Raw genomic sequence first — 12936 nt, 5'->3', positions numbered from 1 at the left:
CATGTTTGTTAGTTTCTCAAGCTTTGGCAGATCTTGCAGAAATATATTTTATTGTATGTTAACAACGCTCAGGTTCCCCATCTTTCCTGAGGTCCATCTCATTAGCAGTGTATGAAATTAATCTTTTAGGTAGAACAACAAACTTAATAGCAAGAGTCTGAACTTCAGTGTGTAGGTGGAGGATAAACCATAGTAAAGAAATTCTGCAAGTCTAAATTTCAGTGTTAGCAGTGCCAGTGTCATTCCCATACTGTTACAACTCATATGAGCACGAAAACACTGATAAAGATTAAAATGTTCACCTTATTTCTCTGACAACAGGCAGTTACTGTCCCCTTTTTCAGTTGTACTGCATTTCTAGTTACACAAGTAAACTTTCTGGCAAAATGACATCCAAATGCTATTTGTGCCAATTTTAAATGATCAAATAACTCCTTCATTGTTACTCCTTTTAATCTCAGCCAAAATTTCTTGCCAGTCACTCAGGAAAAAATAAAGTGGAGGTGAAGTCAGATATTTCTTTGAGGCAATGTACAGAGAATACAAGAAAGTATATTTCTGTTCCATGCCTCTTCAGACAGCACTGAGTCCTAAAAGATTTCTCCCTACTATGACATATCTTAAATAAAAGGTCCCATCTATTAATATTTTTTAATGCCCCTTTAGCTCTGTATTTCCTTTAGCCCTCTGCCTTCTCCTCCATGATCCAGAAAGATCCAGAAAGTTTTTTCTTTAAATAGCTTCTAGAGGAATTGTGCCCAGCATCACTTAAAGAGACAGTGACTCTTGATAGAAACCCTGTCATACTGAGAAAGAGCGAAGAAGAAAGCAACTGCGCTCACTTGAAATAGCCTGCTGGAAAACAACTACCTTCCACCCCCTTTTCTAAAGAGCACCAGATCACTTTCTGATCCTGCAGACAGGCTAGGAAGTAGGCTCTTCGACCTACAAGGACAGCTTAACAATATGTTATTCTTAAACAACACTCTCTAAATGTTATTTAGTAAGACCTATTACCATCTGGTTAGATTATTGTAGAACTTCCTAGAAGAATTTAAATGACACCCCAAGGGCTACACTAGACCACATCTGTGATTAGGTAGCTTAGTCCATTCTCAGTGTAATAATTCACTTTCCCTTTGTGTACAGTGGTAAACACAGCGTGGTATATTTTGTGAGGGAAAAGGGTGCTCATTCTTCCAGGCCATTTTGATTGTCTTCTGTTTCTGCCACAAATCTTTTGTTTCTAAAAAGAAAAAAAAAAAAATCAGTCATATTTGAAGGACTCAAAATTAACTGTCATGGTCAGAAGGCACAGAAAACTTTACACAGAGACACTCAACTCTCAGATCTTCAAGAAACACTTTAGGTGGTAAAAACTACCTATGCAGGTTTGAGCCAGCCTTAGTGCTACCAGGAAAGGCCACAAACCTTGCAGAAGAAGCACCTCCTACATCAGTTCCTTAGAGTTTCTCTGCCGTGAATGCCAGCCCAGATACCAACTTCAGTGTCAGATTCTGTTGAAGGCGATGATCAGCTGAGAAGGATTGCTCAAAGTGAAGTTACAAATATCATGTGACAGGTACTTTTTGTAAAAGAAGGTGTTCCGGTGGCCTATCATTCCTCTACAAGATGAGGGCATATTTTCTCCTTTATGACACGTGCCTTTCATTACATAAATTAATAAACAGCCCCAATGAGCAGATGATCTTACTCTGGGGTACAAAAAAAAAAAAAAAAAGGGTAATATGATAATCAGAAACTTGTAACAGGTCATCTGTACTAAGTTTTCCTTACAATGTGCAAAGGAATGTTTATGTCCATAGGATAGGATCATATTTGATTAGACCATCTCTTCTTCTCTGATACTATACAACAAGGGATCCCTTTATTTCTGAACATTTTCAAGTGTTCAAAAGTTCCATAAGATCTACATAACCTTTATTCAGGAATGCTAAAGTAAATATTATGTTTTATGTTCTTGGCAGTGCATAACTGAATGCATAGTGACATGGGAGGACATTATGTTTTAAATGATTCAGAGGCTTTCAAAAACAAAATAAGGTGTGTTCAAAATTAGCCATACTTGTTTTGTGGTACTAAAGATCACATTTTCTAAGGAATTTGTTAACTCTTACATTCTGTTATATTTCTTCCTATATATTGTAATCTTTCATTTGTGATTTGAGACTGCAGCGTATAGGTAGCAATGTGCCACTTTCACTTCAACAAACATTTTTGTGTTCCCATTTTTTTGACCAATTGCCCTTCCTTTAGTAGTATTACTGTTCCAGCAACAATTCCTTTTCAGAATAATCAGTACAGAAATAAAGCAGGGTAGCTTTAGTGTCAATTTCCTTGACAGTTGTCTGCCTTTCCTTTTAACTCCTGAATACCTTAAACCACATCAGTAAACATTAAAAAATAAATACTGAATTTTTAAAAGTTATATTGCTTATGTACAGAGGAAGTCTGTTTTGAGATACATTTTGCCTCCTTTTTGGGTGTTATGGAAATCTAATGGCTCATTTTTGCCATTAAAGATTATGAAATACCTCCCAGTGAAAGAACAGCATAGCTCTAAATATTTAAGTGCTTGTTCCAAAGAGTGAAAGAATTAAACCTGCTCAATGAAACAGCTACACAAGTCATTTAACACAGATGAAACAACAGCAAATGCTTAATCCAGTGTCATCTGTGAAGCATTTTTAAATTTTTTTCCAGTAAATATTTAACTGAATTAGTCAAGTAAAAAAATCTGACACACTGCCTCCTAATGTCAATTAGAAGCAGTTTGCAAAATTATTTTCTCTTTGAAGATTAGATTGACTACATATAGTAGTGTTCAAGAAACCCACACATTCTCAAATATCCAGTCATATTCATCTAAACAACTCTGAAAAATGTTAACCTAATTCTAACCACTGGTGAAAATCAGAATTGCTTCTAAGTCAATAAAATCAGGGGAAAAAAAAATAAATTAAAGATTAGTATAAGCTAAGTATATAAAGCTTTTATGTGGTCTTAACAACTACAGATAAAGCACCAAGGAACTAAGTAAAATCAATACCTATGCAAGTTGAGGGCCTATCCCAGCATAATGTGCCAATGGAGTTTACTGGGCTTTATATATATTACAGTGCAATTACATAAAGGCCAATTACACACAAAAAGCTTATTATAATTACAGCAGTGAAACAACAGAGGAAGGAATGGATATTGCCTAATGGCTTAAATTTGAAAGTTTGAATTTCAGAATTTAAATTTAGGTCCTTCATGTGTAAACAGAAATGTGTGTAATAACACATAACACTGAAAGATGAACCATTATAACATTTTCCTATTATTTCATCATAAAATGTTGAGTATACACCAATGCCCACCAAGGAAAAGAAAAACACTTGCAATATATGTCAGTCCAGTAACTTAAAACACAACACTAATATTCATAGTAATATGTGAAATACCTAAAATGAATTTTTTGTTCTTAGAGGAAGAAGGCTGGTAAATAATCATCATTTGTATTGTTAATAATTTGAATCTTGGTTTTGTTTTCCTCTTTACAGGGATTAATGGGGCCATACTGTGCGTGATGCAATTAATGTGGCAGTGTTGAAACGTACTGTATCCAGGGCTTTCCTATTCTATAAATTCAGTTCATAAGAAGAGTTTCCAGATATTGTGCAAAGCCAATTAAAACCACCCAGGCTTTGTGTGGGATCAAGGACCAGGTAAAATTTTTGCTGGTTCAGAATCTAAGCACTCCTACGTCCTCAGTGATTTTGATGAATTTTACATTTGACTTTTACATGGAGGGTAGTAAATGTTGGGGTAGATCTAGGGGTATGCAGGCTTTTTGTTTCAGCATAGGTAATAAGTCTTTTCTCTCAATGTTTGACTGCACTTCACAAACAGGTATTATTTAATACTATAGAAGACAATCAAAACAGCTTTACTGGATGAGTAACATTATGATAGTTTCTGAGATAGTCAATTTTTAGCAGGTTTTTACAAAAGCTGATTTAAAACATGGGCTTTTCTTTCTGCTGTTCCTGTAGGTGATTTCTGCAGAACATCTACTGATTTTCTTTCAAAATGTTATTGAACCACCGGGTTATTTGTTATGTTTTCATTTACTACAGTGTCATTTTATTTCAGCGTTGTCATGTGAATAATAGGCAATCAGGGCTGAAACTTTTCAAAATTGCAGCCCTCTAGATGTTACAATTAAATCAATTACAAACCCAGAATAAACAGTTTTTAATCACATCAAACATTTCTGCTACATTATACTATTCAATTCTGTTATGATGGAAATCTAAAGTCCATAGTGTACTTCAAGAAAAAATACTACCATTTGTACAAAACTCCCGCTTAGCCTGATTAATAAACTGAAGCTCAGAAAATGATGTGCATGAAAACAGCTGTTCTTGCCAATAATGACATTTTATTTTCAATTTTAGTACTAACACTGTGTCAATCTAAACAATACTTAAGTACATTATGTAAGTATAACAACAGTGACACGACATAAAACAAAATGTACCACATTCAGGAAGAATCAAAAGTAAACAGTGCTGAGAGGAAGGCAATTGTAGCTGTGCAGCAGCTGGTGATGAACCATTGCCATCAGGAAGGGGAATGTGAGGCACAGCAAAAGAGTGCTGCCCAATTATGCCATGCAGATGCACTGAAAAGTAAAACAAAAATTGAGTATAATCCAATGACATGGCTCTGACGGTAGCAGTATTTTATACATGGACAGACACAGCCAGCAGAACAGCTTTGCTGGAAGAAGGTAAATTTGACAAAAGCCCATTCATTGTCTATAACACGACATTCTAACAGTTTCACCTTATCAATATAGGTAACCGTGTATATGAATCACTGAATTACACTGGTCATTTTCAAAAACATCCAGAGATGTAATGTTTAAGATTACATCTTGCTAATTTTTTTAATTATCTGCCTAAATAGGGGGCGGGAAGCGGAGAGGGGGAGGGGGTGGGTTGGGTTTTTTTTCCTTGGGTATCATGTATTTTTTATAAAGGGACATCACAATTTTCATTTACCACCATTTGTTGTTCTTATTTAGGTATATGCAGAGAACAGCTTAATCTGTGATCTGTAATAGTAACACCAATGACAGGCACTTATACTAGGCAGCAGTGAAATTGTCAAAATAATTCCTTATTTTATTTAAGGATCATGGTGAACACTGAGATTTCCAGTTTGGGAAGTATTCCAAAACAGATTGGCAAACCGAAACACTTCGTGTATATATATAATGGAAGTTGTCCTTCCTTTTTCACTCCATATAAATGTGCATGTGTGAGCAGAATTCAGGCAAACTGAACAGGATGCTTTCCTGTATCCTTTGAGTCCAAAAGCTACAAAGGTTCCAGAGATACTGGTAACTGTTAGAAACAAAGAGAAATTCACATCAGCAGGACTTCTGTAACAGGTGAATTTAGCTGCCTATTTGTCAAACCTAAGAAGAATCCATATAGCAGAGCTGTCCACTGGCAAATACACAGAATGGTGATCACTGAGACTCAAGGAAGGAGCATTTAACTGTGGTTATACATCCAAATAATCTGTTCAGACTGTGCTAATACAAAATAGAAGACTGCGGAGATGCACAAAGTGTCCAGTTGGAAAAAAAACCCGTTACAGTTCACTCTTTGATTGACTATGCTACGATTCAAGATATAGTTTCAATTTACCTAAACTGTGAAAAATATGAACAAATGAATAGTACTATCATACGCCCCTTCACGTCTTCAGACACTGAAGAGTGATAGCCGAGAATGCATTCAGCTCACAAGCTGAAAAAAATGATGATGATGTATACAAGACTTCTTCTGTTTTCTAGGATTCTAGATATTATTAACACTAAAATACCCAAGTTCTAAAACAAGGAAAAGAAAATTAATTCTGAGTCTTCTTGAATTGCATTGATTTCTTTACCAGGAAACTGTGTGAACAGATGCTAATGCAGTTTACCAAAAGAAGTGTAGCTCATTATTATACCATCAAGGCAGGGATACTAAAATTTACATAGCACTTAAGCACTGCAGTGGGAACAAACCTGCTTCTGTATATCTAATTCTTCCACCCATGTTCCTGACCATCTTCTCATATGTGTATGTCATGGTGTATACCAACAACTGCTTCCCTCATTTTTCTCCACCAGGTGTAGTAATTTGTAGGGCTGTCCCAGTCGATACCTCCTCCAGACTGAGTACCAGTGTCTATATATAAACTCTTGCAGCTGGCATTTATTGCTTGCTGACTTCAGCCAATAAACCTTTTGACAGATATCTATGGCTCAGGCACCAGTACTAACACTTGCTGAGCAATGTCACCATCCTCTTGGATGGACTTTACATGAACCAATGTTCTAAATTATAAAATATTTCAAGTCCGAGATTAAATAAATTATTTGTGTATTTGTGAGAAAGAGACACCAATGGACTGGGGAACCAATGCTTTCATAAACTGGTGCTTGCAAGCATCACTCACCTTTTGTTACAGTCTATACTTGTCTTTGGGTGTGTTTTGACTTTTATTTTCACACTTTGTATAATTTTTTTACTTGACATCTGGGCAAAGATTATTTCTTACTAGATTTTTTAGGCCTATTTTATTACATGGAGTTTTTTTCACCTATATACTCTTCTAAAATCCTGATTTAGTAATTATTTCTGAAGAACTTTCCAGCATTTTTTTTCTCTACTGGAGTTTCCAGAAAGATACAGAAAACTACTCTTCAGTATCCAAGGTATTGGTTGCCTTACACCTTAGGATAAAAAAAAGTCCCCCCAAACTCTTTAATTATTTCATTGATTTTTAAATTATTTCATTACACGTTATTACCCAAACAGATTTCTAGGGGTAATTATGCCATGTCTTAGATGGACTTTCATATACCATATTGACAAGTAAAAGAATGAGAATATTATAGAGGAGAATGTGGAGCATAAAACTGTAGATATGAATTACAGACACTACTTCATAGTCTGAGGGAAGGCAACTGCACTGTAACTCTTAAACCTTAGAGACACACTCAGCCCATACTTCCTTAATAAGAGAGAGGACTGACACTGTAATATTACTGTGTAGTTTCCAGAACAAATGGATAAACTGATCCTACTGTATGTAAGAGGTATTTAAACTTGCCAATTATTTTGCGCTCTGAAAAAACCTCTCTTCCAAGTGAAAAAAAGAATTTCCAGCACTGTCATTTTCTACATTGCCCTTGGCCAAAAAATTGATTCTATTTAACAATGCCCTGCAGCTTAATATGCTTGTTCTTGCCAGGATGCCACTCTTCCCAATGAAATATACTTTTTAAAAGCTCGTTTGGCTACCTTAATCCCCTATTCTCTTATTCTTCCTATTAAAAGCAAAAGCATAAGAACAACTGTGCCCACGGTTTTAGGAGTTCTTTGGAATTGGCAGTCAATGAAATGTGGCAGGTTCCTTTTTCCTCACTTTCTACACCCATCATCCACCACCAGCCACTGCAGTAAAAAAAAGTGACACACTTGCAGCTGATGTTAAAACTCCCGATAATTTATACATGTATTTTGAAAGACAAAAAGTCAACTTTGGCATTTACAGAGGTACATTCCCTGGAAAAAGTAATATCTTTAAAGCATTTCTAGTTATAGCAGCAAGACCAAAATGAAACACAACTGCCAAATAACTACTAGGTTTTGAACAGAAAAAGGGCTTGTATGATAGTGACAAAATAAAAATACTCCTAAGCTTGATTTTCCCCTTAGATACTGTAAATCTTGTACAAAATCCAACGGGAGTGGGACCTCTATATGTGAGCAAAGAATTTACCCCCTGTGCTTGTATAGTAGAAAATTAAGATGGTTAAAAATGGCACCCAAAAGATGAATGAATTTCTAAGGAAATAAATTAGGTTTGAAATTACTATTGGAACATATGCATTATACAAAAGATCATGAAATCCATTTCATCTGACATATTGTACAATGAGCTACAAGAACATTTGCAACTGATAGAAGCGTGTAAGATCTCATGTATTATTCTCACAATAAAGATTACACCATGGAAGCCAGCTATTATACTTCCTATTGTGCTCTACCAACCTGAAGGTCATGAACCAGGGATATGACTTGAGCATCTGGGTCAAGATCCTGAGTTATAGAGCTTACCATAGGAGTTAAGAGTCTGTTTCATATCCTATGCACGTTTACTTACCTGCAGCAACTTTGTCATACAAAGTATAATGAAGAAAATGAATTAGAGCACACATTTGCAACAACCGAGGGAGAAAAATACATCATATAAGGCAGAAGTCTTCTTCTACAGGAATTTTATGACTGCAGGGATAAAATAGCCCAGATTTAAATGACTGTATGTTTTCTTAAAGATTCCAAAGGAAAGCAACATATGGATGCTCTATGTTTAACATAATGAAAAACAAACGCTCAAACCCCACAAAATTCCATTTAAAAATGCTGAAAACTGCACTCAGAATCAAATGCAATATGTCCAAGAAAATACAGACCTGTCACGAGCACGCTCTTCTATCCAGAGTTATTAAATCTACATGACGAAACCAACCTTTAGAACATATTTTTCAAGTGCAAGGAAAAATATTATATATACGTTTTCCACATTTTTGCAGGAAGCATGAGCTTGAAAAGGCTAGTGTGGTTTTCAGTCAGAAAGAGAAAACACAGATGAAAATAAGAGGAAGGTTGCGTGGGGTATAACCTCTCAATGTCTGCAATCTCTTTGTACAATACACATTAGTGGTTTGAATTCGGGATGGAGCGAGAGCTGCCCGGTTTGTTTGTCTTCAGTTGCAGTCAATGAGAAGCCTGTAACATTAGAAATAGATAGTTTCTTCAAACATGGTGAAGGCTGGAGGTATGGTTTCTGAATACAGCTGAGGAGACACAAAGCCAAAGAGCCTGTGCCGTTCCTGGTGGTGACAGTGCAGCCGTCCCAGCAGAGCAGCCTCGGCGTTTCCAGCTGACGCACTAGAGAAGCCACCGCTTTTCCCAGCCTGGAATTTCAAATAATTGTATCCAATGCACCATGCATTTGCTTAGCCCTTAGGAGTTAGCATTTCTGTTAGACTGAACGGTAAAACAGCTAAAAGGAACGAGGCTCAGAGAATGTTTGGCAACATGTATCTACCACCTCAGGAAAACATTGAACTTGGGTTTAAATCCATTTCCATTCAAAACAAACTTGATTCACTGGGATTTAGATGTGTATTTAAAGTTAAATATGAAATGAGTACAAAAAGTACAAAAGATAAATATGAAATGAATACAAAGTACAAAAGTACTTTGTAAAACTCATCGCTACTTCTAGCTTTCATTGCTACTTTGGGACCCTGGCTCCTGATGGGCTTTTCTATAGCTTAAAGCAGAGCTGAGTGTAGTCACTGAACGAGTAACGATGTACAGTCTTTTATGCAGAAAGGCTCCATCGTGCAGTTGGGGGTTTGTACTTGAGAGCTGCCTTTAGGGCCAGGTCCTGCATCAGAAACTATATTGATCCTTTACAAAGCTGCAGAACTACCAACACGTATCTACAATTTCTTCACATTCATAAAGGGAAAGCCTAGAAAATGTCTTTACAAGCACTCTGTTACTCTAATGGAGCAGAGGATGCATTCAAAATGGCGTTTCAGCCTCCTCTGAACCAGGCACATGCAGCTGGAAGAATCTCGTTTTCTCACTATTGAATGTCTTTGTAGGGTAAGGACAGATGGACTTTACTATTTAGAAAAAAATCTCACGATCCTCCAATATTTCTCTGCTAAAATCATAAGAAGCATGGATGTCAGACTGTCTGATTTTGGTAATATATTAATGTGAAATAATTTTTCCGATTTTTTTTTTAAAATTGTAATTTCATTTATTATGTGGTATTAGCGTAATACTGGATTCTCAGGCAGCATCATAGCGAGGATTTTATGAATACCATGAGAAGAAATATAATGTAATATTAAGAAGGCAAATCAAGAGTACTAAAATATTATTTTTCTACATTATGCTTATGCAAAAGAATTCATAATATTTTTTTCAGAATTCATATTGCAGTCAGAGATTGCACGAAGTTCTCTGTTCAATGGAGCTGAATAGGATAATCAAAGTGTAAAATGGCCATGCATTCTGTAAATGGGAAGTGGAGGTGCAAAACGTATTGGGAGAGAATGGGGACATTTCAGTGACTAATCTTGACAGAAATTTCCTGTTTGTAGGAAAAGCTAAGTAAATTTATATGAATATGAAAAAATTGTTGGTAGTCTCAGTGAAGTGCCTGATGGACACTTCGGTGGAAACAGCAGCTTTTGCATTCTCAGCATTAGAGTACAAACAGCAACCGTGGCTTCCTGTACTGCCCAGCCCTTATAGCAGAATTTAGTCATCCATTCTAGAGATGAGAAGTTGGTTCTCGTTGCTGGTTTTACATACTCGCACCTAATATATTTAAAGTACGTCTCTGTTAGAAGATGGTCTAGCATATACTTTTTGATATTGTTTAAATTTATATTATTATTTATACAGAATTGACTACTGAACAGTCATCAGCTGGTAATGCCTCTCAGAGAGCACCAACTCCAGTCAGATCTCAGTAAGGTAGTTGGAGGTAAAATGCTGCATATCAACTGTACCAGTGCTGGATTACTCAACCACTCCTACATAATAAATCTTACTTTAGCAACATGCACAATTTATGGCAAACAAATGAGGGATTTCACATGCTGCTCAGATTTGTATATACACCAAGAAAGAACATGGCCCATAAATAAGATTGTTTGGAAAACATTTACTGCTGTCATACTGATAATGCATTTTAAATCCTGGGGTTATCAAAAAAGTGGAATTTTTTTTCTCCATGTTGTTTGACAGCTGAAATTAAACAAATCCTATTGAAGTACAAAGCTAATAGAAGGTTTACTATGTGTGTCATTAGCACCATCCATATAAGGAAACAGAAAATATGAGGTGTGGATTTTTAAAATATGATAAAATGAGAGCACCGTTAGATGCATATGAAGGTGTGACTTCAGGCCAGGCATTTTATTATTAGAATCAAAGTGGCTCTATCTTACATTAGTAAATAATCACTGTTGTGTGATTCAAGTTGACATCTTTCAAATTATTTTATCATGCCAAAAATATATATTGCATTTGAAATATGTTTTAACTGTTACACCATCTTAATAAAATATATGGCATAAAATGATTGCCTTACCATATGCTGCTAAACTTCTTTATGTTCAGGCATGGTGAACCTTAAATGCTCAACTTTATTTATAAGTTAGCATATTTTTTAGCCCTTGCTTTAATTTAACATTCTATTATTTATATGGATAATCTCAAAGTTCATACACTAGATTGTTTAAATCTTGTATCAGTGCTCAGGTTCAACATAAACATTCCACTGTATTTCATTTTGCTCTCCTTTTAAAAGAAAAAAAAAAAGTGAAATTGAGTTAAATAAAAGGGATTTAGCTGTTTCTGCTCCAAAAACACAAGAAACCATAAATTCCACATGATTTCTGCATAAAGCTTGGATGACTGTGTTTTGAAAACTTAACATAATATAATTGTCAAAGATGATTATTAAGGCAATTAGATGAAAATACTATAATTTTAATCAGAAACCAGAAACTTAGAAAGTGACAAAAGGTTTTGGTTTGTTCTGTAGATATGCAGCACATATGTACCTTTAAGACTGTCGGTTTTGAAAGGAAAATATATGTGGAGTGCTTGCTTTGGAAAAATAGTGCTAACTTCAAATTAATGCTTAAATGTGACTAATTGTTAAGATGATTATGTTAGCAAAGTTATGGACAAAATAATGGACACAGACAAATTCAACATAAATGCAATAGTGTATTTTTTAAAGGTTGAATTACAAATGCCCGCTTAGGACATGGACAAATTTAGCCCATATTTTGAGGTGACTTGTTTTTAATAATCCCCTACGATTAGGTATGTTATTGCAAGTTTTTCAAGAATTTATAGTATATGCTTTAATATATGCCTTTCTCCTATACATATTTCTGTTCCCCTGTGCTTCTTGTCACTTTATATCATTTCATCTTAGGTTGACTTTTTTCTCATGTTTTGCCCGTGATTATCTTCCATTTGTTGGTTTTTGTTAGAGAGCTGCCAGGCCAGAAATACTTCTCATCTACATAAAGGGAATTTTAAAATGCTTATTTCTTATGGCTAAACTTCCTCACATCTCCAACTTCTCTTTCTGTGTTTCTGAGAAGCAAATGCTCAAGGCAGAGTATGTATGCTGTTTGTGCTGATGCAACCTTTATGAAAAAGGTGCAAATATTTTATAACTAGCTAGCTTGACAGATATATTCACACATGTAATTCTCCAGCCCATTCTTGAATCCACTTACTTCAATGGCCTGGAATCAGGCACATTAAATGGTTAAAATTGGCTTTTAACTTTTTTTTTTCTTAAAGCAGTACAACTCTGTAGTGTATTAACAGACAGCAAAAATGGTTACTTGCAATATAGGTATAAGCTACACGCGTGCTTTTAAGAGAAGAAATCTTTTCTTCGGTTGGCTTTTCCATGTGGAAAACAACTGACTTCCCTCACAGAAAATATAGATTCTCCAAAATTCAGAAAGCTACAAAAGAAAGAAACTTTTAGCAAAGTAAAAGCTTTGGGGAAAGCAGAATGATGTGATTGGCAACCTGCATTCTGTTACTTTCTTTTATGTTTATGTAGACTTTTATGCCTGCAGCACATAAATACTGTTTGTTAAACTTCTGTTGTTATGGCAAGTGGAAGTCACTGCAAAAAAATATAAGCGTGACAGGCAGTATGTGAGTAAAAGTAGCCACACATAATTTTCAAAACAATTCTTTAGAAAGTGGTCCACATCTCTACTGATCAGTC

The sequence above is a fragment of the Buteo buteo genome, chromosome 6 (genome assembly GCF_964188355.1).
Source record: "Buteo buteo chromosome 6, bButBut1.hap1.1, whole genome shotgun sequence".
In the NCBI taxonomy this organism is placed as follows: Eukaryota; Metazoa; Chordata; class Aves; order Accipitriformes; family Accipitridae; genus Buteo; species Buteo buteo.
Note: the sequence above shows the minus strand (reverse complement) of the source record.